The sequence below is a fragment of the Pan troglodytes genome, chromosome X (genome assembly GCF_028858775.2).
Source record: "Pan troglodytes isolate AG18354 chromosome X, NHGRI_mPanTro3-v2.0_pri, whole genome shotgun sequence".
Classification (NCBI taxonomy): domain Eukaryota; kingdom Metazoa; phylum Chordata; class Mammalia; order Primates; family Hominidae; genus Pan; species Pan troglodytes.
Window position 1 is genome coordinate 26,433,853 of NC_072421.2, and position 27,680 is coordinate 26,461,532.

Consider the following 27,680-nt stretch of genomic DNA (forward strand, 5'->3'; position numbering starts at 1 on the left):
CTTCTTTGATCTCTCATATGTACAAAGTATTTATATAATAATACATTATAGCATTTTGCCTTTAGCATTCTGGTTTCTATTCTGGCATTATGGTTCCTAGATTCTATGATCTCTCTTTTATGAAAAGTAGTTAAGATGATTTTTCCCTCATGTTTCCTTGCACCTTTCTTGTTTTTCCATTTAAAAATAACAGTCTCAAAGGATTGTATTTGCTGGATTTGCTAGTACTTTTTGTGCTCTGGGAATTATTTATGTATTCTTTAATACCAGAAATTATTCTCTCTTATGTCACCTCCTGTGAGTTTCAAATACCTTTTGACCATGCTTGCTTTATTATTTTCAGTTTGAAAATTATGGTCCTTGGTAGCAAAGATTCAATCAAAATAAATATTGAAAGGTTCTGTATTCTCAGATAAAACCAGCTGTTTCTGGACATCATGTTCTGATCTAGATTCATAGTATTTTTTCTAGCTCGCAGTATCAGAAGTAAAACAAATTTTGTTATTTATCTTTCCCAGATATCTTTTATCCTTTGGTATGAATCTTGTGTTTGTAATCTCCACCCAACTCAGCACAGTGGCTTTTACTGTGAACTTTCTAGAAGCTGTCTTCTTGTCTGTAGCCCATTTCAGGCTCCAGACATTTCCTTAATTTCAGTTGAAACTTCTCATCTGATTCAGTCACTTTCTTCCAGACATTTTATCCCTTCTACCTCACCTCCAATTTTCTAGTGGGTAGAGTTTAGCACTTTTTCATAGGCTGCCTTCTCAACTGTTGAAATATTAGAATTATCAGCATTGAAAGTCAATAATTTATTATATGAACTATCTTAGCTGAATGTGACTTCTAGCAGATGACCAAGTGATGTTATGTTGTATCTGACAGTTTTTATGCATTAATGAAACCTTTTATCTATCCTTCCTTGGAGTCATGGGAAATCACACTAAGTTTTAGATTTTAATCCATTCCCCCTCTTCAGGAGTCATTTCCATTCTCCTCTGGTATCTATTATTCTCTCCCTTGCATTTCAACTTTCTTTCTTTATACTGAATATTCCTCTGCTTAAGACATATTCTGAAAATACCGTATTTAGAGCCTATGTCCCATAATAAATAGTGTCCAAACTTCCTAATGAAATAGGCTATACTTACTGTTTTTGCAATTTCTAAGTCACTAATTTTGTATTCATCAAACAAATGTGGCAATTGTTGTCACTTTTCTTAGAAAATAACCAGTAAACCATTAAATCCAATGATCACTTTTCTTATTTCCTATTTCTTATTTCTCCTTTTTCCCAAATTTCTGTGAGAACACTCATATTTGTTTTCCTTATATCTGTCTACCCAATATTTTATTTCCCAATGTGGGTTTCTTTTCCTTTGACTATGCTTGTATATAAGCGCCCCTACGGTAATATTCTATCTTTCGACATTGCCTTTTCTCATCCTATGTATTCTTGCAGAGAAATCTCATCCACACACATGTCTTCAATTAGTTCCTAAATGCTGTTGAACTTCTAATGTATACATCTAATCTAGAATTCATTCCTGAACTCTAGATACCTATATCCACTCTCTGCTGCCTTTGCCTCTTCCAGATGCTCTTCGAATTGCTAAAGTCAAAATCCTAGAATCACTGTTTATTCATTGCACTAATGTTCTCCTTTCTTTTATGCCTTGACTTTCATGTTATTCAGATTTAGATCTTGGCCTTTGTATCTTTCTTTTTCCCATCAATTCCTACTTTCAATTACTATATGGAGGTAATAGTCTTTCCTTTAATGGGTGCCTCATGCGTTCTGGTAGTGTGGAGACCATGGTGGCACATATGTGTGTGTTGAGGATGGGAAAATAGAGAGCATATAATACTGATTCTATGCCTGTGGAAGTAACTATTTTCCCAGATAACTTGCTGTTACCTATTAGTGAATATTTCCCTTCTATCACCTTTTATAATCGTGTAATTGATTTAAATAATTTTCATGGGGCTAGAGCCAATATAGGCAGTTAATTAGTTTTAGTTATGATGTGACCAAATATGTGACAGGCAATCATTTAATTCTTTCAACAACCATGAAGTATAAGTTAAGGTCACTGTCTTAAAGATGAAAAGAAACAGACTCAGGTTAGTTAGCTTTACTAACAGCAAATAAGATTCACACCCAGGTATCTGGATTCTAGATAGTGGATCTGTTTTCTCTCCACTAGAGCATACAGCTTATTTATAAACTTAGAAAACAAAAATGCTGTAAGCAACGGTTTTGTTCATTAATATATTTGACCATTTGCACCATTATGAGAAAGGCACAGTCACTTAATTCAAAAATCTTAATCTACATTATGAGATAAATGTCAACATCTGTAAATATTGCTCAGAATCACCTTTTAGTACAGACCTTGGAGCAACGGTACTATAAACTCTGTGATACTATGATTTTTAAGGAGACAATCCTCAAGTAAATCTTTTATTTGGGGATATGTCAGACTCACTCTAGAAAGATTAATGATTTTTTCACTGTAGCTGTACAAGAGTATTACCTAAGATTGGATATAATTAAACTGTGGAGCCCCTTTCAGATTAACAAGTATCTTAAATATTTCTGAAATCAGCAGATTTCCTGAAAAGAGATAAGATGGCTATTTGGAGAAAAGACGAAAATTAAAACAGCATTTTAACATAGAATTGAAAAATTCAAAGTTAGAAAATATATTTTTATAACGTGTTTGCAAACAGACTCATTAACTTATAAATTTGAAGTATTTTGTTTACTAAAACAAAATAACCAAGCAATTATTATAATCTGAAATCAGAAGAAATGCTTTCATTTTTTTGTGGCAGATTATTAGTATGTGTGTGTCCCTCTAACGTTCTTAGCAAATTAATAGCATGTATTGTTGTAGTGAATTGTTTAGTTTACGTCTAAAAGCAAATAGTTATTGTAAAATAAATTTCAGCTTGATGTAGACAGAGTATTTCATAGTGCTTTGGGGGAGCTGGTACAGCTATTTCTCCAACAAAGATTTAGCATTTTACAAATTGAATTAGAGACACATTTAACCTGCTATGAAGGAAAGATGCTCTTGATGGCAGTAGAATTCTTGTCATAGACTTTCCAAGTACATGGCATTATTTCAATTTCTGGTTTTTATCGTGCATACCTCTGCTGTGTGGGCAGCCTACCAACACCTATAAAATTAGTCTCTGTTAGGAGAACATCTTGATTTAAGCTTCACTTTAAAACACTAACAATTGATAAACATCAATTGTGCAAAGCAATGTCAGCATGTCTTTATATTAATAATGTTGAAAGAATGGCATTCGCATTTTCACTTCTGAGTGTACTCACTCCAAGCCCACCCTCACACATGGAATTCCTCTAAATAAACTCTGTGCTGGTAATCATCTGACTCATTAGCAAGTGTTTCTTCCTGCCTGAAACTAAGTGGGTGCAATGGAGGATAGATTAATCTTTAAATCCTGTGGAATACACATCTGCTCTCTTTGCTTTCTTTTTATGTCAGTAGCATAATTAAAAATAAAAATGTCTTGCTATGTCAGTAGAGACAAGCTGGTTAATGCATTTGAAAATAAATATAATCATCCAATAATAATCATACTAATGCAATATTTCAATATTCATATAGAATTTATGTTTTGAATAGAAGAAAATCTACCTAGAAACTCAGCAAAGTTCCTTACATTTTTATCTTTCTGTCTGCCTAGAATTCTTCTTCCCCCTTGAAACTGTGTTGTTTTTCACTATTTTTATTATACCTCCTCAGGCAACCTGAGACCACACTTAGTTATCGCTCCTCTGAACTTGTACTTTGAAAAATATGTCACACATTTGGTGCTTGTTTAAATATAGCCTTATAACAATTTTATATTTTTAATTTTTATAAATTACTAAATTTATACAAATTTTCATGTATTTGGATTAGATCTCCAACTAAATTGGTATTTCCTTGAAGGTGGTGTTTGTGCCTTGTTATTAGCATGTTTAGCATTGAACTTCTTTACATGGTTTGTCTTCAAGAGTTCTTTGGAACTTTATATTTGAAATAATAATGATATATTTTAATCAAATGACATTATCATAATATCAATTATCTAAATATTAGGTCAGTAGGCACTACTATATGATGCCCTCCATTTTGTAATGTCACTTACTCAACAAGATTATCGCTCTTCCCTGCCTCTCATACCCACATGACTCTGTACATTCCTTAATCTATCCCAAACCCTCTTTTCACAAATATTTCCCACTAGTGTCTCTGAACCTCATTTTATTCTGATCAGCAAAACTCCACATCATAAATCTGTGTATCTTAAATCTTTAAGATGTTCTCTTCATCTTATTACTCTGTCTGAAACCTTGCTTTCCCCTGAGAGCACTGCTTCCGTTGCAGCTTCCTTCTCTACTGGCTCTAGTATTTCATAAACTCATTGTTTGTACCATGGATCTAGAGCGGGCCCACTCCTCGTTCCTATATAACACTTCCAAACTTTCTTTCTCCTTGCTAATGCACTTCCTTTGTCCTTAATGACCTTCCATCATTCTCCCTAATGACCTCCTCCACCCCACCTGAACCAAACATGCTCTTCCCAATGTCAATTCGAATTGCTTTGGCCCTAAACCTTAGAGCTATTTTCAATTTTCTCCTGTTCTCTCCTAATTCCACATCAAGTACTATTGGTTTTACCCGCAAAATATATTCAGAGGCTGATGTCAGCAAGATAGAAAAATATGAATTTCCAGCTCTCATGCTCTTACAAAAACATCAATTTGAACAATCATCCACCCATAAAAATACCTTCACAAGAGCTAAGGAATCCAGGTGAGAGATTACGGCACTTAAGAGGAATGCAGAAATAAGAAAAATGCAGTGAAGAGGATAGAAAAGATACTTTTACATTACATGTGTTACCCCTTTCTCACATCTGCACAGTAAAGTATGGAGAGAGATACCCTATGTACAGAGAAAGGAAAGTGAATTAAGCATTCAACTTTACCACAGACCTCAGCACCAGGCAAGCCCCAGTGAACCACTTCACCAGACCAGCCCTCACAGACTCAAGTTCCAGGCCAGCTCACAAGGTCTCAGACTCCAAGCCCGCTACTGAAGATCCAGGCTTCAGGTATCCCCCAGTATAAGCAGGCCCCTGTAGCCCCAGGTTCCAGGCTGGCCCCAGCAGATTCAGGCTCCAGGCCCACCTTAGCACTATGCCAGCCCCAGTGGCCCCCAGCCAGCTCTTATGGATCCAGTCTTTAGGTCCATCCCTATGGATGCAAACTCCAGGCCTGTTCCTGTGGACACAGTCATCAGGCCTAACCCATTGGACCCCAGAGACCCAGGACAAGCCAGCCCTTGTGGACCCAGAATCCAGGCCCATACCTGTGGACCCATAGTTTAGGCTTGCCCCATTTATGCAGGTGCCAAACTCACCCAAGCTGATGAAGGCACCAGACCTGCATCAGTTGGCCCAGGCTCCAGGCTTGCTCCTATAGACAAAGGCATTAGGCTAGCCCCTGTGGACACAGTAGCCAGGCCCACATGCCTGCTGGCCTTAGCACCAGGAAAGCCAGTCCAAGGACTCTAGCAGCAAGCTCACCTGCAGTCCCTGCCAGTGGGCCCACCCAGAATGTCTGGATGGGCTGACTTGTGAAAGATTTCTCTGCCAAATCCAGTGCAAAAAGACTGGAAGAGGTTCCTACTTCTTTATATGTACAAATACTAATGCTAGGTCACAGGATTATGAATAATTAGGGAAACTTAAAACCAGCAAAGGAAAAAAAAAATAAAGCACCAGTAACCAACCTTAAAGAAAAGGAAATCCAAAAACTCCCTAACAAAGAATATTAATTTACTCCTTTTTATGGCTGAGTAGTATTCCATTGTGTATATATATACTACAGTTTCTTTATCCACTAGTTGATTGATGGGCATTTGTGTGTTCCACATTTTTGCAATTGTGAATTGTGCTGCTATAATCGTGATGTGCAAGTGTCTTTTTCGTATAATGACTTCTTTTCCTTGGGTAGATACCCAGTAGTGGGATTGCTGATTCAGATGGTAGTTTTACTTTTAGTTCTTTAAGGAATCTCCACACTGTTTTCCATAGTGGTTGTACTAGTTTACACTCGCACCAGCAGTGTAGAAGTGTTCCCTATTCACTGCATCCACGCCAACATTGATTATTTTTTGATGTTTTGATTATGGAAATTCTTGCAGGATTAAGGTGGTATCGCATTGTGGTTTTAATGTGCATTTCCCTGATCATTAGTGATGTTGAGCATTTTTTTCGTATGTTTGTTGGTCATTTGTATGTCTTCTTTTGAGAATTGTCTATTCATGTCCTTAGCCCACTTTTTAATGGGATTGTTTTTATTCTTGCTAATTTGTTTGAGTTCATTGTAGATTCTGGTTATTAGTCTTTGTCAGATGTATAGATTATGAAGATTTTCTCCCATTCTGTGGGTTGTCTGTTTGCTGACTGTTCCTTTTGCCATGCAAAAGCTCTTTAGTTTAATTAAGTCTCAGCTATTTATCTTTGTTTTTATTTCATTTGCTTTTGGGTTCTTGGTCATGAAATCCTTGCATAAGCCAATGTTTGTTTAGAAGGTTTTTCTGATGCTATATTCTAGAATTTTTATAGTTTCAGGTCTTAGATTTAAGTTCTTGATCCATCTTGAGTTGATTTTTGTAGAAGGTGAGAGATGAGGATCCAGTTTCATTCTCCTACATGTGGCTAGCCAATTATCCCAGCACCATTTGTTGAACAGGGTGTCCTTTCCCCACTTTATGTTTTTATTTGCTTTGTCAAAGATACAACACTATGAATAGTTTTCTCATCAGAAATCTTGCAGGCCATGAGAAAGAGGGATTATATATTCAAATTGCTGAAAGAGAATACCTGTCAACCAACAATACTATAGCTTTCAGAGTTGTCCTTCATAAATAAAGGTGAACTAAAGACTTCCCCAGATGAACCAAAGCTATGGGACTTCTTCACCACTATATCTGCCTTATAAGATACGCTAAAGGGAACTCTTCAAGTTGAGATGAAAAGACACTAATGAATAATATGAAAATATAAGAAAGTATAAACCTTACTAGTCAAATTCAGAATATTCCAATATTGTAATAGTGATGTGTAAACCACTTTTTAACTCTAGTACAAAAGTTAAGAGAAAGAAGTGTTAAAATGACTATAGTTACAGTAAATTTTAGTGGATAGATACATAAAAGATGTAAATTGACATCAATAACATGAATATGGGGGTAGAAGTTAAAGTGCAAAGTTTTTGTATGCAGTTGAAGTTGTTACCAACTTAAAATAGACTGTTGTAACTATAAGATGTTTTATGCAAGACCCATGGTAGACACAAAGGAAATAACTATAGAAGATGCATAAAATAAAGTGTAAAAAATCAAAGAAAGTCACTACAAAAAATCAATAAAACACAAAGGAAGGCATCATGAGAGGGAAAGAGGGAAAATTAACTATAAGACATATAGAAAACAATAAAATGACAGTAGTAAGTTCTTACCTACTAATAATTACTTTAACTGTAAATAATTAAATCTCTAATCAAATGATGTAGAGTGGCTGAATGAAAGAAAAGTAGATGAAACTATATGTTGCCAATAAGAGACTCACTTTAGCTTTACAGATACAAATAGGCTGAGAGTGAAGGGATTGAAAAATATTTCATTGTAAATGGTAACCAAGAGAGATCGGAGTTGACGCTACAACTTAAAAAAAAAAAAAACTGTCACAAGAAACAAATATTGCAATTATATAAACAAAAAGGGGTCAATTTATCAAGAGGATATAAAAATGTAAATGTGTAGTCAAGATCAGAACACCTAAGTACATAAAGTAAATATTAACAGAACCGAAGGGAGAAATAGCAATGCAATAATAGTATGGAATTTCAATACCCAATTTTCAACAATGGATAGATCATAGACAGAAAGTCAGTAAGGACACAACAAACTTGAACAATACTGCAGACGAAATGAACCTAAAATACATTTACAGAACATACCATCCCACAGCAGCAGAATACATATCCTTTTCAAGCACACATGGAATGTTCTCCAAGGCAGATCACATGTTAGTCCCCAAAACAATTTAACAAATTTAAGAAGTTTAAAATCATATCAATATCTTTTCCAATGATATGGTATGAGACTAGAACTCAATAATATAAAGAATGATGGAGCATTTATAAATATGTGAAAATTAAACAATGTACTTCTGAGAAACCAATGGATCAAAGGAGAAATCAAAAGGGAAATCAAAAAGTATTTTAACACAATTGAAAATGGAAACACAACACACAAAAACTTACAACATTCCTTTTAGAACAGATTTTGCTGCATATAAATGTCTACACTGATAGAAAAGAAAAATCTGAAATAAACAATTTAACTTTGTACCCCAAGAAACTAGAAGAACAAAAGGAGCCCAAAGTTAGAATAAAGGTAGTAATAAAGATCAGCACTGAAATAAATAAACTAGATAATAGAAAAGCAATAGAAAATAGCAACATTTGTTATAAATAATATATTTGGGTTCTCTAGTTTTGGGTGCATATACATTTTTAATTTGTCATATCCTTTTGTTATATTGACTCCCTTATCATCATATAAAGGTCTTCTTTGTTTTTTCTTTTCCATTTTTAAGGCATATTTTTATTTGTTAAAACTATAGCTACTCCTGGCTGGGCGCGGTGGCTCACGCCTGTAATCCCAGCAGTTTGGGAGGCCGAGGTGGGCACATCACAAGGTCAGGAGATTGAGACCATCCTGGCTAACACAGTGAAACCCTGTCTCTACTAAAAAAAAATACAAAAATTAGCCGGGCGTGGTGGTGGGCACCTGTAGTCCTAGCCACTCGGGAGGCTGAGGCAGGAGAATGGCGTGAACCCAAGGGACGGAGCTTGCAGTGAGCCGAGATCGCGCCACTGCACTCCAGCCTGGGCAACAGAGTGATACTCCGTCTCAAAAAAAAAAAAAGTATAGCTACTCCTGCTCTGTTCTGGTTTCCACTTGCATGGAGTAACTTTTTCTATCTCTTCACTTTCAGTCTGTGCATTTCTTCATAGGTGAAGTGTTTTCTGTAGACAGCATATAGTTGGGTCTTATTTTTAATCCATTTAGGCACTCTGTCTTTGAATTGGAGAATTTTATCCATTTATATGCAAGTTATTTTTGATAAGTAAGAGTTTACTGTGGCCATTTTGTTACTAGTTTTCTTTTTTCTTTCTTTTCTTTTTCTTTTTTTTTTTTTTTTTAGATTCCTTGTGCCTTTTTTTCCCGTCTCACCATCTTCCTTAGCGGTTAAATGATTTTTTTTTTCTAGTAGCACATTTTTTATTCTGTGATATATATATTTTGTATATATTTAGTGTATCTATTATAGGTTTTTGCTTTGTAGTTACCATGAGGTTTATAAAAGACTTCTTTAGTTATAACAAGTTATTTTTAATTGCAAGGAAATAAAAAAAGGAACAAAACAAACTCTAAACTTTAACATCATCTCTCAGCCCATTTTGATTTACTGATGTTTCAATGCATATCTTTTCTTATTCCGTATCTCAAATGCTGGTGAGAATTCTGAGAAGGGGGAACACTAACACACTGTTGATAAGAATGTAAATTAATACACCCACTAAGGAAAACAGTATAGAGGTTACTCAAAAAACGAACAATAGATATATCATATGATCCAGCTATCTCACTACTGGTTATTTATCCAAAGAAAGGAAATCAGCCTAGCAAAGAAATATCTGCACTATCATGATTTTGTAACACTATTCACAGTAGCCAAGATATGGAATCAATCTGTATGCATCAATAGATGAATAAAGAGATAAAATGTGGTGTATATATACACAATGGGATACTATTCAGCCATAAAAAGGAACGAATCCCTGTCATTTAGAGCAATATGGATGTAACTGGGTCATAATGTTAAGTGAAATAAGCCAGGCACAGAAAGATGCTTATTGCATATTCTCACTTATATGTGGGAACTAAAAAAAGTTTATCTCACAAAGGTAGAGAGTAGAATGCCAGTCACCAGAGATTGGGGCAAGTAGGCGGGAGGGAGAGATGAAGAGAGATTGGTTAATGGGTACAAAAATACAATTAGGTAGAAGGAGTAAGTTCTAGTGTTCAGTAAGGTGACAACAATTAGCTGTAATTTATTATACATTTTGAAATAGCTAGAAGATTTGGAATGTTCCCAACATAAATGATAAATGTTTGATACATGATAAATATCCCAATACTCTTATTTGATTATTACACATTATTTACATGTATCAAAATATCACATGTACCCCAAAAATGTGTACAATTATGTATCAATTTTTAAAAATAAAAAACTAAGTTTTTTTGAAAAGACAAACAATATTCAGAAATACTTTTCTACAGAAACTAAGAAAAAAAGAAAACTCTAATACCTGTACAGTAAGTCCTCACTTAATGTCATTGATAGGTTCTTGGACACTGTGACTTTAAGTGAAACAATGTATAATAAAACCAATTTTCAATAAGCTCATTGATATGAACAAGAGTTAAATTCCAAAGCTGCATCTACATTTTCAGTATTTGTTATAGCAGCACTCCATTTCTCCAATACCAATTTTCTGTCTTAACCCATTTTGTGCTGCTAGAAAGGATGCCACAGACTGGCTAATTTATGATGAACAGAAATGTATTGGCTCATGGTTCTGGAGGGTGAGAAGTCCAAGATTGAGGGGCTGCTTCTGAGGGCCTTCTTGCTCTGTCAAGCCATGGCAGAAGGGCAAAGAGTGGGCAAGAAAAAGAGAGAGCAGGAGGGGGCCCAAACTCATTCTCTTATAGGTAACCCACTCCCACAATAACAAATCCACATAATTAATCCATTCACAAAGATGGTACCCTCATGATCTAAACACCTCTTAACAGTTTCACCTCCCTGTATGTCTGCATTGGGGATCAGGTTTCAAATGCACAAATTTTACCAGAAAAATCAAAGCTTAATTTTTTATATTTCTGGAATTAAAATAAATTACATTTTCCTTCCTCTACCCAAATTGAATATCTTGCAAACTTCTTGTTTTTCACACAACCCACTTTGAAGGACAAAAATATAATTTAATATGATGGTATTAAGGTATTATTTAAAAATAAAAGAGGCAAGATAGCTGAACATTTATGTACTCTAAGTAGAACTTTAAAAAATATCAGTGTATATCAGCGTGTATTCAATTATGATGTCATTAAAATGCCACAGGCAGTATTTAAAAGGAGTTGTAGAACCTCATCCAACATTTTTGGGGTGGGTATTGGGTGCTCTGGGGATGAGAAAAAAAGAAGTGAATATCCTTTTATTAAATAATTGATTTCAAATCTCTTATTCTTTGTAAATGATATTAACTGGTATCCCACTAACACTTTAGTTCTATTGGAAGTTCTGCATTAATCTACAGCATTTTGAAATCTTTCTATGTGTGGGACCCATAATTGTATACAGATAAGAGATCCTTCAGTTGATTTACTGCTAATGATGACAGAATCTACTTCCACTCATATATAACAGGAATTATATACTCCACTAACATTTTTATAGCTCTGCTAACATTTTCAAAAGGCTTATTTAGCAGTCCAAATGCATTTTATTTTCAAATCACTACACTAATGATAAGCAATCTATTATGGCTGAAGTTATGTCCTCCCACCCCCAACTCACATTGTTGGAGTCCTAACCTCCAGTGATTCAGAAGTGACCTTATTTGAAAATAGGGTCTTTACAAAGGTTATCAAATTAAAATTAGGTTATTAGGGTGGGCCCTGATCCAATATGACTCATGTCCCTAAAAAAGGAAATTTGTACACAGACATAGATAGAGGGAAGACAATGTGACAAGACTTAGGGAGATGAAAGCCATCCACAAAACCAAGCAGAGAGGCGTAGGACAGATCCTTTCCACACGCTCCTCAGAAGGACTACCAACACCTTGATTTCAACTTCCAGCCTCTAGAACTGTGAGACAATAAATTTCTATTGTTTAAACCACTTAGTCTGTGACACTTGTTTATGGTAGTCCTAGCAAACTAATACACCATCTTAGAGTAAATTAAAGATCCCATATCTACTTCATGTTATCATCTTAACTGCAACCAGCCATGACCATGTTTATCTGCCTAGTTTGTTTTCTACTTTGTGTCTCTGAACAGTCCCTTTGATATTTTCTGGCATCATTTCATTCAACCTCTCTCTCTTGAACCATCACAGTGAGATCCTTGCTTCCAACCTTGTTTTACTACAATCCAATTCACATTCAAACACTTTAATGCATTTAGTAATATATTTGGGTTTGAATCAACTATAAAACTATATGCTCTTTAATTTCCCCTAACTTTTCTTTAGCCCATTTCTCTCCTTCTTTGCCTTCTTTTGTTTTGCTTTTGTAAATATTGACCGTTTACACTTGGTCAGCTTATATTTTAACTTGTCTTATTTATCTAAGCAATTAAAATATTCATCATTAACTCATTAAAGTATATTGTAAATTAGTACTTCAGTCACTTCCAGAAAAACAGACTGAGAATACTTTTACTAACCTCCCATCTTTTGTGCTTTCATTTTCATATACTCTTATAATACATTTATTTTAAATACCATATTTTTACTTTTTAGACAGCCAATATTTATTTATTTTAATTTAATATTTTGTGTTACTCTTCAATCCTCTCTGCTTCCAAATGGATTCATTTTGATCTGCCTAAGTACTTCCCTTAATATTTTCATTATTGCAGGTTGGCTAGAGATGATCGATTCCTCTCAGTTCTTATTTCTCTGAAAATGTCTTTTTGCTGCCTTTATATTTGAAAGACATTTTTCTCGGTATAAAATTCTATGCTTGCAGTTTTTTTTCCATCACACATTGAAGACTAATTCCATTGTCTTTTGGCATCAACTGTTAGATTTTTTTTGGCAGTTTTACTACCGTGATGTGTCTTGGAGTGGTTTTCTTTGCATGTTTTCTACTTGGTATTTGGGGTATTTCTTGAATTTATGGCTTGATGTCTTTCATGGACTGGAGAAAATTCTTGGTCATTATCTCTTCAAATATTGCTTCTTTCCCTTTCTTTCTTCTTTCTACTATTTTAATGACTTGTATGTTAGATGTTTCCACCATGTTCAGTATGATGCTTATGATCTCATCTGTATTTTCTACCCCTTGTCTCTCCATATTTTAATATGCATTTTTCCACTGAACTGTCTTCCAGTTCACTACACCTTTTTAAAATTAACGTCTAATGTGCTATTATTGCACACTCATTGCGTTCTTGATATCAGCTGCTATCTTTTCTAGTTCTAGATATTTCATTTTTGCCATAGTTTTCTGTTGTCTTCTGAAATTCTTCATGCTTTCAACTACTTTCTTGAACATATTAATTGCAGTCATTTTAAACCTCACCTCTGATAACTCTAATATCTGGATCTCTTAGATTCTGCTCCTGTTGGTTATTTGGTCTTTTCTTTTTCATGCATTGGGTCTTATATTCATAGGACTGCTTACTTTTTAATGGATTGCTGGACATTATGCAGAACACACTGTGAAATAATTTGCATCACTGGATGATGTACTCTTGAGGGAATTTACATTGATTCTGGCAGGCAGTGATATTCAAGGTAAGTAAACCTAACCCAATCTGGGGTTGAGCTGTTTCAAAACAGGGCTTCAGTATTTTTACAGGCTAATCTATTTCACTCTTAATCCTTTGGCCATCACAACTGAATATCTGTAGTGGCTACCAGGGCCCCTCATATTTGATGGGCCATAACCTTAGCTTTTATCACTTGACCTGCGTAAGAGTACTAGCAGCTCTGCTCCTCTTCCCATCCTCTTAGTCCACTGCTTTCTGTTTGGATTCATACTAATTGTGAATTTACAAAAGCCTCAAAAAGTAAAGCAGTGTGGTATTTGAGGCTCACTGCTCTGGATTTCTTTCTCTTGGCATGTTGACCCCTTGAATCTTCACTGCCTTAATATTTCTCCAATGCCTTCCAACATAGATCTAGAGATGTATTTCAGCTTTCTCTATGTTTGTTACAGTTGCTTAGAAAAAATATATAACTGATTATACTCAGGACATTTCAAGTCCTCTCTTCTAGCTATTTTGAAATATGTAATACATTATTATAGTCAAGATACTCTGCTATTGAACGTTAGAAATGAAGTGAAATGAAACTTCATTCATAGATAAAAGACATGGTATTTATATCTCTTATTCAAAATTCTAAACAATAACGTGGTAAATTGTGGAATAATAATGAGATCTTGAGTGATTCCTCAGGAAAAATATTTATCTTCCTTATATCTGTGAGAACTAAAATTACTATTGTGAAAAGAAAAACACCACTCAAAAGTAGCTTAGATAAATGTTAAATTAGAGCCATTTTAGGATGGTAATTAAATTTCATAGAATGGTGGTCTAGAGGACTGAATTTTTATTTTGTTATCTATTAACTTTTTTACAAGCTTGTTGGTGCATAAAAAATGTTAGTAGTTTGCTGAGTATGCTTTATTACTAGTTTGCTCAGTATTACTAAGTGTTAAAGTATTTGTATTGTCTAGTTTGCTCAGTATTATTTATTACTAAGTGTTAAAATATTTGTATTGTCTTAAAGAATGATTTTTAGATATTGCCTCATATACACGCTTGGTGTGAAAGAATATATTAATTTCATGGTGTTTCAGAAGGTAAAACAAACCAAACACAAAAGGAAATGAGTAAGAGACAGTTTGATAATATATAGCTTGATAAATCTAAATAATCTAAAATAAGAAATAAGATACATTCTGAAGCTATCTCAAAGGCAATAAATTGTACCAGTATATTTTATTTTAAGATACTCAGGCATTCTTCCTAACATTAAGTCCTCTTAAATTCATCTTCTACAGTTCTGTCAGATTAATCACCTAAAACTTCTAATCTTCTATTCAAATGGCTCCCAGTTTTCTAGTGAATAAACACTCTCTCCTCAGTTCCACATACAAATACATTCCTTTGTAACTTGATTCCCTATCTATATCTGTAACCCTCTCTCCTTCCAGTTTTCTCTAAATTCCCTGCATTCTAACTTCCTCCCAATTGTATACATTTCATAATGCTGTTGAGTCTTCCTGGATCACCTTTTCCTAACTTTCACCTGGAAACCTCTTATTTGTAAGCTGCAAGACATATATCACCTTACTTAATTCTCCCAAGAGAAGTTAGCTCTCTCTTTAATTTCCATGGTACATGACATAAATTAGAGTGATATAATTAGAATTTCTAATGTTTGTTAACTTTTCCTGTGTTGCAAAGTCAATGGTAAATGATTTACATAACAATTGCGGGACTTAAAATGTTGTCTTGTGATAGATTTATGTTTTCCACATCACTAGATTGTTGTGAGTTTTTGTGCTATTTCCTTTGCACACTCAATGAGAAGACAGACAAATCCAGGGAGATAAAGACAGGCATATTAATTCCAGAATATATATGCCAAGATTTTTAATTTTTAAAACTCTGATAGGATTAAAAATTATATTTTCTGAAAAATTTAAATATGCACCTACTACATGACTCAGTCCAACTATTCTCCAAATAATTTGCACCATTTTACATTCCCCAGGATTGTTTGAGTGTTCTAATTGTTCTACATCCTTGCCAACACTTGGTATAGTCAGTCTTAATTACATCTATTATAATAGGTGTGTGGTGGTATTTGATTGTGGGTTTGATTTGCACTTTCCTAGTGACTAATGGTTATGAGCATCTTTCATGGGTTTAATTTGCCATCTGTATGTCTTTATTGGTGAGGTGTCTGTTCAAATATTTTGCTCATTAAGGAAAAATTTTAAATTAAAAAATTTATTTTTCCAAGAAAACTTTCTACAGCGGACATTTATTTTTGAAAAAAAAAAAAACCCAAGCAAGTGAAACACATAATCAACCCAGTTATGGCATATTTATGTGGTTGATGCAACAAAATATAGGAAATCTAGACTATCCCGAGCAGTTTGCCATGTATGATTATTGAAATTTAAAAGGGGAGTGAACTGGTTGGTTGAGCAGTTTCAAGTGATGTGCTTAAGATAGTTTATTGACGTATGCTGAGATTGTTATTTTAAGAAAAACTATGCAACCGAACGTATAGATAGGAATTAGAAGTGTAAAACCATTTTAAAATTACGGATAAATAGCAGTATAGATGGCATAACTATGAATGGAAATGTTCAAAGGCAGACTTTGTTTATATATGCTGTAGATACTAGAAATGAAAACCCAAAGACACAGACCTTGCCTTTTATTCATCACTGGAGCTCAGAACCTAGAGTGAGACTTACAAAGAGAAAATTGCAAATGACCCAATAAGTACTATGATAAAGGCATACAAAAAAAAAATGAAAAGAAAAAGCAACGGGGATTATGGCCTACTAAACAATTCTGGGTGAGGCTTCCAAGCAGAGGCCATAGCAGAGGCTTGAACCCTTTTATGATATTGATTTTGTTTACTTATAAACTTATAAAAGCATTGAATATAATAGAAATATGGAATATATAGAAAGCATAAATAAAAAAAATACAAATCACCCATGACTTACCTCCCAAAGATACCCATTAGTATTAGTTTTAAATATTTCATTGCATATATTTTTGCATCTGTTTTAAAGGATTGTGTTGTCATGGTGTGCATAATTATGCATCTTGTGTAAAAATTTAACTTTAAAATACAGAATAAACAAGTAAGAAACAAGAAAATATCAGACAGTAATAGTTGTTATGCAGAGAATTAAATTGTGGTGATGTGACTGAAAGTCACTGAGTGGATTTTTAAATTGGGTGGTCAATGAAGGCTCTCTATGGAAGTTCTACGTAATCTTAGAATATATGGCAAGCACTGTAATTAGCTGCAGGAAAAAACAGGTGAATATCAGTGCAAGCTATGGAAACAGTGGTGTACAGATCTCCGGACAGGATCAAACTCAGCATGTTTGAGGAACAGGAACAAAAGACAGCGTAACTGAATTGTAGTGGCAGGTTCAAGAGTAATAGGAGATGAGACAAGATCACGCATGACCTGGTAGTCACGCGTACGGAGTTTTGTAAATGGGCGAGGCTACAAGGGGAATACTTCCTTAGCCCTCATAGTAGCACAGGTGAGGGGTAATGCTGGCTCCACCTGCTGTAGCTACAGCTGAGACAGACATAGAGTGGTAAGTTCAGGGGTCATTTTAATAGCAGGGACTTCAAGATTTACTGATGTTTAGATCTAAGAGAATTAAGAAGAAGGAGGGATCTTGGGTGACACTTAGATTTTGATGTAGAAAAACCAGTCATGTGCCACATAATATTTCAGTCAACAATGGACCATATAGATGACAGTGGTCTTATGAGTATAATGGAGCTGAAAAATTCCCATTGCCTATAGATGTCATAGCTGTTGTAACAATACATTACTCACATATTTGTGCTGATGCCAGTGTTATTACTGAAGAAAGAAAAATTGAAAAATAAATTTAGTGTAGCCTAAGTGTACAATGTTTATAAAGCCCTAAAGTAGTGCACAGTAATGTCCTAGGCCTTCACATTTACTCACCAATCATTAACTGACTCACCCAGAGCAACTTCCAGACTTGCAGGCTCCATTCATGGCAAATGCCATGTATAGGTGTACCCTTGTTTTATCTTTTATACAGTATTTTTACTATACCTTTTCTATATTTAGATATGTTTAAATACACACACACACACTTACCATTGTGTTACAACTGTCTACAGCATGAAGTACAGTCATGTGCTGTATAGGTTTATAGCCTAGGAGCATAGTTTATAGCATATAGGCTGGTGTGTAGTAGGCTATCCCATCTAGGTTTATGTAAGTACACTCTATGATGTTTGCACAACAATGAAATTGCCTAATGCTGCACCTCTCAGAATGTATTCCTGTCATTAAGTGATGCATGAGTGTACACGGATGATGGCTTAGTGTGATTTACTCATCCTGGCATGTCTCAGACTTTCCCAGTTTCAGCACGGAAAGAGCTGTGTCCTGGGAAAACCCTTAGTCCTAGGCAAATAGGGACAGCTGTTCAAACTAAATATGACTTAATGTGAAGTAGGTGTTATTGTTGTGGGTGGGAGGAAAAAGAACCAACAGTCATATTTCGTTTTTTTGGTATTTTGAAGTATGAGATGCCTTTACACATCAGAGTTGAAGGAGGAACATTAATGGGACGGAAATAAGTATCATTTTAAATATTAGAAAAGAATCATGGAGGGAATAATCCAGTTCAAATATCTTGTATTTCAGTTGTTCTGTATTGCTGAAAACATTGCATAATCATGATCTGCTTAAGAAATTCAGACGCATATTGTTAGCTTATGGATGTTGAATTAGACTGCTTCCTAAATAAAATAGTCACATGGTTGAATTGTTATTGAATTACTCAAAATATTTCTGTTTGATACCATTGTCACTTGGTTTAGATTCTGAGTATCAGAAGTACTGATTCAGTGAAAAAGTTATGTATGTTTATTTGCATAAAACATTACATATTCATTAAATGTCAACATGTTCAAAAATCCCTCTTACTTGTAGCTACTTTTCCTCTAAATTCCATATGGTTTGTCCTCAACGTTTCCTGATCTTTTCCTTCACAAAGTCTTCAAGTACTTTGGATGTCAGTTTAAGTAGTTTATCCCAAAGGTAGAAAACTGAAGCAAGGCCTGCTCTATGTTTGTTTAGTTTTAACCACTGATTAAGTACTCTAAATGTGAAAGAGGTATGGGAAAGGGACAGGAATTTTGTGATAGCAAAATTCTAAGAGAAAATTTTGCCTCATGGTACCTTGTTACATTGGCATTTTGCTTATTGAACAGGGAAACAAAATTATGGGAAGTAGTTGGAAGCTTTAGAGTCAGAGGATACAGATGAACATTCTGTCTGAATTGCCATATACACATGCATTTGTATTTAAGAACTTCTGGCCAGGTGCAGTGGCTCATGCCTGTAATCCTAGCACTTTGGGAGGCCGAGGTGGGTGGATCACCTGAGATCAGGAGTTCAAGACCAGCCTGGCCAACATGGTGAAACCCCTTCTCTACTAAAAATACAAAAATTAGCCAGGCGGGGTGGCGGGTGCCTGCAGTCCCAGCTACGTGGGAGGCTGAGGCAGGGAGAATTGCTTGAACCCAGGAGGTGGAGGTTGCAGTGAGCCGAGATTGCGCCACTGCACTCCAGCCTGGGAGACAGAGCAAGACTCTGTCTCAAAAAGAACTTCAGTCAATTCTATGTATATAATCATTCAGTCTTCTGTATGTAGATCCTTAGTAGACAAACTCATTCATTTTGTTTTCAAATACTTATTGATAATTTTATTCATAAGCATTCTCCTCATTGGTATAAATAGAGGAATTCTAAAAATTTCCCAAGCCCAAAATATTTCCTCCCCTCTAGTCCTACAGTTGAACTTACGATTTTCACATGGTTATATACTTGGATTCTTTTAGTATAGTCACTGAAGACTTTTAAAAACAGAAATACTGGGCCGGGTGCGGTGGCTCATGCCTGTAATCCCAGCACTTTGGGAGGCCAAGACGGGTGGATCACTAGGTTAGGAGTTCAAGACCAGCCTGGGAAACAGTGAGATCCTGTCTCTACAAAAAATACAGAAATTAGCTGGGTGGAGTGGTGCCTATACCTGTAGTCCCAGCTACTTAGGAGGATTGCTTGAGCACAGGAATTCCAGGTTGCAGTGAGCTATGATTGTGTCACTGCACTCCACCCTGGCTGACAGAGTAAGACCCTGTCTCCAAAAATAAATAAATAAAATTAAAAAATGAAATACTAGTGTGGACACATTAATGAGCAATCATGAGCATATTATTTAAAATTATTTATCAGCTTATCTACAAGGACTTGAATAATCAATACATAGAACAGGCATCCTTTTGATTAGAGATGGAAATCAGAAGGTACAATTTCATAATGAGCTTGATCCCTAGGGAAATAAGAGCTTGAATATCCTATTACAGTGGAGACTGCTAGTCACTGAAAACAGTAGGAAAGCAACAACTTTCACCAGGACATACCTGCTTATGAAAAGACAAATAATGTGGAGAGTGCCTCAGGATCATATGTTGAAGGCATGCTATTTACCTCCTAATTTCTTTTCCAAAGTGTGATATTAGCATATATTGATGTAGCTCCCTTAGGTCCTGATCAAAACAAAGATAGGGCAATAGTAATAAGGTAAGATGGGGAGAACAGATATGCTGTTAGTGTAACAATATATTGATGTTATATCATTAAATTATCATTTTACCAGGAAAACAATTTATGATTTGTTTTCATTATACCATTTCATTCATCCCTGCCTGCTACACTCAGAATCTGAAGCCCCTTACCTTAATGTGTGTGATGAGATTGACAGGAAAAGGAAGCTGGACTTGTGAGGATGGAAGGGATCTGAGAAGACCGGAAGAACAATGGTGAAGTAAAGTAGAAAAAGTGAGAACACTGGGTGGTCCAGTCTGATGGAGATTCATCTGGATGGTAGGAAAAGGAAGAGTTTGGGAAAATTAAGTAAATAGTGGTTCTGGGCTATCTATGGGCTTAATCATTAAATTTCCTAAGAAGTTTGCTTTCATGCAATTGCAGCTCTTTCCATATCTATCTTGATCTTTATCTCAATATCTATCTATGGCAGATCTTAAAAAATGTGTTGTTCAATGTTTTCATTTTAGAGATGAGAAAATTGAGGTTCGGGGAATTTAAGGGACCTGCTAATGATTAATAGTTAAATTTACATATTTTAAAAACTGGTATTTTTTCCTTCTATGCCACAGGGTTTTGGTTATTGTCTTTCCGCAAGTTAGCTACAAGAGAAGAGACCAGCTTTCTGGTAAAGCTGAAATCACTGAAAAAAAAAATCTCATATAAATCTCTAGCTTGCAATATACTTGGAAAGATTATTTTGGACTAGATAACCTCCCAAATTAACATTATCCTCGTCCTCATCAACAAAGAATGAAGATTTAGGAAAATTGCTTAGAGTATTTAATAAAATAGCCTGTTTCAGACAAAGATACTTAAGGGACCTTTTTCTAGAGAGAAAAAAATCTGAAATTATACAGAACGATTTTATATAACATGAAATGAGACAATGAGACTCATTCTGTCCTTCTCAGTGCCTAGTCCAATGACTTAGATTTGTGATTTGTGTGAGCCTAGGAGCAGGGTAGGTACTCTGTATCTACTGTTTGATTGGCTGTTCCATTTTAAAGGGATAAGCCATTTGAATTCCCAGAGTTAATAAAAGCCAACTCAATGACATGACAGCGCCTCAGAAGTGAGAACATTATAAGTAAGGTTCATGTTCCATTTAATGTTGTTTTTAATGGAGCAACAACAAATGTTTCTTTTATTGAGGAGATTTGCTTACATTTTATCTAGCAGATACAAAATGGGTCAAGCATATGATAAAGTTAAATAAGATAATTGTGAAAAGGGGGAAAATAAGTATATACTAAAATATTTAATTGACCAAGATTGGAAATAAAAAATGAGCATAGGGACATTTTATGCTAGGAAATGAAAACAAGGCATTTAAAAAAGATTGTGTTAAAGATATTTGATCAACAAACATATGTATACACATACCAACATCTTTAAAGAAAGAAAGTAAATGCTATAAGCTAATACAAAAAAACCAAAAAATCCTGAAAAGAAAGAAAAAGAAAAGCTCACTTCGGTTCTCTAGGAGTCAACTCTAGTCTGGTACTTGTTCGCACGAATTTAAATCTAGGGTAAAAAGATTGTTTTTCGTTGCAGAAGTCAATTTGGCAAATTTGTAGTTTTGATATAAGTCAGATTTGCAGTTCACTCCTGGAAATGGATTGTGCAATGGCCATACTATGTTTTCCTGCTGAATGACACAAAGCCACTTAGAATTATTTGAGGGCTGAGGTTAACCAATTATTGGGTTTACTTCTGCTGCTGCTCTGCCTTTGACCAGAGAAGCAGGGGAGAAAATGGCTAGTCAAGAGTGATAACTGAGACAAATACCTACCTTAGTCGTCTCTCACCTTCTCAGAGTACTTTATTTATTTTGGCCTGTGTTACAAATTTGGTACTTAATTTATATGTAACTGGGCATTTTATATTTAAATATCTCCTTCAAAAGATGGAAACTACTTGAAGGCAAGGACTTTGTGTCAGGTTTCTTGTCACCCCCCTACACTTATCACACAGTCAGAGATTCCACCAGCTGGTCCTTTGTTCATTGTCAGTGAAATTAAAACTCAGTGACACAGAGCTAATAATATCTCCCCTGACGTTTGCACAGCATAACTGAGATACAATTTGTCTTTTATATTATCTAGTATCATGGACATTAGTAACCATCCAGAAATATTTCACATTTTGTGAATTTAAAACATTTAAATGATTTGAGGCTAACAGCTCCAATTTAGAAGCAGAAAACTAAATCTTAAATTGTCTGAGTTGGTACTCACAGAAAAGTAATGCTAACTTTCCTCTCAGAAACCAAATAATGTTTAGGTCACAAGAGATCATTTTAAAAAGTGATAAACCAGTGGTTGTTGAAAAGGGCCACGGAATGATGTCATGATTCATTTTTTTCACAGCAAAATGTGAAGACAAGCCTTCAGTTCCCTTCTTGACCACCAGCATGGAACTAAACAATTAAACCTGTCAGAAAAAAAAAAAAAGCTGCTGTATTTTAAGGTACAGTTTCATGCATTGTTTTACTTTCTCTCTGGCTACTTATAGGAGCTTGAAAAAATAAAAAGACCAGGAAATATGTACCCTGGGAGCCAAACTCAAACTGCAAACTCAGCTTCCAATTCTCTCAATGAGCCTGGGGTTTAGCTTGAGTGACAGTGGAATCCCCAGCCAGCCAATTAGAGCATGGTTGAATTGGGGTAAGGCTGAGAGATGCAAGAAACAAAGTCATGCTAGAATGTACAGGTGGGTGAGGAGTACTGGGAAGTGCACTGCAGCTGGCAGAAGTGATTAGGCTTGATTTAAATTGAGTTTCCTAACACTGGTACTAGAGCAAGGAACAGCCGGATTTACATGGAATGGATGGGCTTTTTTCTGAACAGTAGCTGCCATAAAAGCAGAGTTAGAAATGAGCATGATGCAAACCACTGGGAAGGGCTCATTAGCCACATTTCACTTTTACGACACTCTAAATGGCATTCCATATATATTTTGCATGGGTTTCTTGCAATCTGAAATCAGCATTTCTGTGAGTGGTGAATGTGCCTTTTTATAATGGATATGAGAGTTTATTTTTAAGGCAGTTAATAGTTTTGAGAATTTGTGCAGTTTGTAATAACTAAATATCAGTTCTAAAACCTTGGATGTTGTATTTTTTTAAACAAAATTGGCTATTGTTTTCATGATTTTTCTTCTACAGTTTATAAAATCAGAGATGGCTCATACAAGGGAATTCTCTTCTTGGGCAAACAGAAAAATATTTGTAATCTGTATTACAAGTACTAATTATGTGAGCAGATATTTTATGTTTGTTTATTTAAGTAGTTCAAATTCCTGTCTTTCTAGCTTACAATGCACATGGCCCCTTTGCTTCCTATAAGCAACCCTTTTCAGGCGGCATGTGGAAAGTGTGACTTTTCTTCTCTCAAATGTTTGTCTTATAGGTCTCTAATAAATTAAACTGTTTTCACTTATCTGATAAAGATACTATTTTTTTGCAGGAAATTATTATTTACTGTTCTCTTTAGAGATCTCAATGGCAATATTCTATATCAATAGGAGTTGTGATTAACTGAAAAGCATTGCACCCAACAAACACACATTGTTTACATAGATTGTAATGTAGTTTCTATATTTGAGAACATAAACTGTTATTTTAAAGCCTCTCTTGCTAGCAAGTTTTAAAATAATTTCTTAAAAAACAAGAGATTCAAGTAGTCAAAAAATTGGTACTAAACAACTGTTACTTTTCTTCTTTGAAAGAGACATGTAATTGAACTTTTCCTATCATCATGATTAATACGGTAACACTGTAGATTTTTCATTCATTCCTTGTTGTCAACAGCTGAGAAATAAAGTGAAGATATGACAGCTATATAGGCATTTGTTTTATACAACTGATAGAAGAAATTGTACAGAAACCCAAACAAACAACGGCTGCAAAAAGTAGAAGAAAACCCAAAACTATGACATTGCTATGGTTTGAGTGTTTGTGCTCTTCTGAATTTTATATTGAAACTTAATTACCATTGTGGTGGTATTAAGAGGTGGACCATTTGGGGAAGTAGTTATGAGGGCTCTGCCTTCATGAATGGGATTAGTGTCCTTACCATGGAGGCTCCAGCTTCCTGGCCCTTCTATTTCTTCTGTCATGTGTGAAGACAGTGTTTATTCCTTATGTCTTTTCCACCATGTGAGAATGCCTCAACAAAGGGCCATCTATAGAATAGCCCTTGTCAGATGTCAAATACGCTGCCACCATTATCTTGGACTTCCCAGGCCTCCAAAACTATAACAAATAAATTTGTATTACTTATAAATTACCTAGTCTACGGTATTTTGCCATTGCACCAAAAACAGACCAAGACTGGCATGTATCATTTTAATTATTTAATCAATTATGTACTATTAGTGTTTACAAAAACTATTCTAATACCAAAATAATACATAAACAATATTTGGTGTGTGATATGGTTTGGCTGTGTCCCCACCCAGACCTCATCTTGAATTCCCACATATTGTGGGAGGGACCCGGTGAAAGGTAATTGAATCATGGGGGCAGGTCTTTCCCATGCTGTTCTCGAAATAGTGAATAAGACTCACAAGATTTGATGGTTATAAAAAGGGGAGTTCCCCTGCACAAGTGCTCCTCTCTTTGCCTGCTGCTATCCATGTAAGACATGACTTGCTCCTCCTTGCCTTCTGCCATGATTGTGAGGCTTCCCCAGCCACGTGGAACTGTAAGCCCAATTAAACCTCTTTCTTTTGTAAATTGCCCAGTCTCGGGTATGTCTTTATTGGCAGCATGAAAACAGACTAATACAGTGTGTATATGTTATAGATAAATAGAAGTTTGAGTTCTGACTTCTGAAATAAATAGTTCTCAAACTGAGTTAGGCTATCAGAGTCTCACAAGATAGACAAAATTAATGAGAGTTTTAAAATATACCTCAACTTCTTTTTTCTAGCCTAATTTCTATACTTTAATTAATCTGTAATTTACATATATTGAACAAAAAGAGACATCCAGAATCTACTTCATTTAAATAAACATTGCAGTTGCTGCTAAATCCACATGCATCTTTTTTCTTTCTTGTTTCAACTTTTAGGTACATACTTACCCTTTAATTCTATATTTAAGGTAACAGAGACATGGACTTGAGAAGACAACTTGGCTCAATTCCTAGCTCTGCAACTTACTAGGTTTGTGTCTTTGGGTAAGTTAATTAATGTGATTTTGCCTCAGTTTATAACTCATCTAAAAATTGAGAATACAGACTCTTTTGGGTTATTATAAAAATTAAACGACATAAAGTAATTACAATACTGCTAACACTATGTTAGCACTTAACAAATGTTTACTACCATGAATTCAGGCCTAGAATTTAAGTGTAGCATCACCTAACAACCCACAAATATATCAATGAAGTTCCAGTGAAAAAAGTGCCTAATACTGAAAAGTATACTGTTAAGCTATTAAGAGAATATAAGAGGGGTTACCACTAACTAAACCTTCTTAAGAATTGCATTTAATATCTCAATATGATTTCCATATAACTGAGAATTTCCACACCAAGTTATTTAACTGAGAAAAATTATATATATCTACACAAAAACTTATATAGTACTGTTCATATAATCTTTATCTCTGCTATGGTATGAATTTTTGTCTCCTTCATAACTCATGTTGAAACTTAATCCCTAATGTGGCATTATCAAGGTGGGGGGTGGCTATAAGAGGTGATTGGGTCAAGAGGACTCTGCCCTCATAAATGACTTAATCTCATGCATGGATTAATGGGTTATCACTGGAGTGGGACTGGTGGCTTTACAAGAAAAGGAACAGAGAGTTGAGCTAGCACATTAGCATGGTCAGTCCCCTTGCCATGTGATGCCCTGTGACAACTTGGGACTCTGCACAGAGTCCCCACCAGCAAGAAGACCCTCATCAGATGTGGCCCCTTGACTTTGGACTTCTCAGCCTCCAGAACTGTAAGAAATAAATATATTGTCTTTATAAAGTACCCAGTTTCAGTTATTCTGTTATTAGCAACAGAAAACAAATCAAGATGATCCTAATAGCCAAAACCTGCAAACAACTCAAATGTCTGTCAACAAATAAATGAATAAACAAATTATGGTATACCTATATGATGGAATACTACTTAGTAATAAGAAAGAACTACTGATAACATGCCATATCTTAGCTGAATCTGGAGAACATTTTACTGAGTGAAAAAGCCAGGTATAAAAGAGTAGATATTATATGATGTTATTTACATAAAATTCAAGCCATGACAAATCTAAATTATAATGATAAAAAGCATTAGTGGTTATCTGAGGCTGAGAATAGGAATTAAACAGTGCTATTTGTTAAAAGTAATCTGTTTTAAGTATTTGTGTGATTTCTATTTTCCAGACTGCATCCTAACAAACAACTGTGTCAAGACATTAGAAAAAGAACAGCATATTCTACACAAATATAATAAAAAGGAAATGATAAAGATAAAAGAAATTAATAGAATGGAAAGTGATGGAGATAAACAAGTGAAAAGATGGTCCTTTGAAAAGACTAAAACATGGCTAATGCACTGGCAAGAATGATTGGGACAATAAAGAAAATATATATGCCAGGGCAGCTCCCAGCGAGATCGACGCAAAAGGTGGGTGATTTCTGCATTTCCAACTGGGGTACTCAGTTCACCTCACTGGGACTGGTTGGACAGTGGGTGTAGCCCAGGGAGGGTGAGCCAAAGCAGGGTGGGGCATTGTCTCACCCCAGAAGCACAAGGGGTTGGGGGATTTCCTGTTCCTAGCCAAGGGAAGCCGTGAGACACTGTACCGGGAGAAACTGCAGTCTGGCCCAGATACTGCACTTTTCCCATGGTCTTCGAAACCAGCAGACCAGGAGACTCCCTCCTGTGCCTGGCTCAATGGGTCCCACCCTCACAGAGCCCAGCAAGCTAAGATCCACTGGCTTGAAATTCTTGCTGCTAGCACAGCAGTCTGAGATCCACCTGGGACTCTCCAGCTTGCTGGCGGGGGGAAGGGTCGTCGCCATTGCTGAGGCTTGAGTAGGCAGTTTTCCCCTCACAGTGTAAACAAGGCATCCTGGAAGTTCAAAGTGGGTGGAGCCCACTGCAGCTCAGCAAGGCTGCTGCAGGGGCATCTCTGAAAAGAAGGCAGCAGCCCCAGTCAGGGGCTTATAGATAAAACCCTCATCTCCCTGGGACAGAGCACCTGGGGGAAGGGGTGGCTGTGGGCGCAGCTTCAGCAGACTTAAACGTCTCTGCCTGGCAGCTCTTAAGAGAGCAGTGGATCTCCCAGCACAGTATTTGAGCTCTGATAGGGGACAGGCTACCTCCTCAACTGGGTCC

At 35.6% G+C, this 27,680-nt stretch overlaps 1 long non-coding RNA gene across 1 annotated transcript in view; it reads left to right on the forward strand.

Annotated features, from left to right (window-relative positions):
• Positions 1-22,794, forward strand: part of LOC107971065 (uncharacterized) — a 64,927-nt gene extending 42,133 nt beyond the window's left edge. The window contains exons 2-3 of the long non-coding RNA XR_001713988.3: positions 20,492-20,613; positions 22,707-22,794. This is a non-coding gene — a long non-coding RNA (uncharacterized LOC107971065). The remainder of the gene's footprint in view (positions 1-20,491; positions 20,614-22,706) is intronic.
• Positions 22,795-27,680: the final 4,886 nt, after the last annotated feature.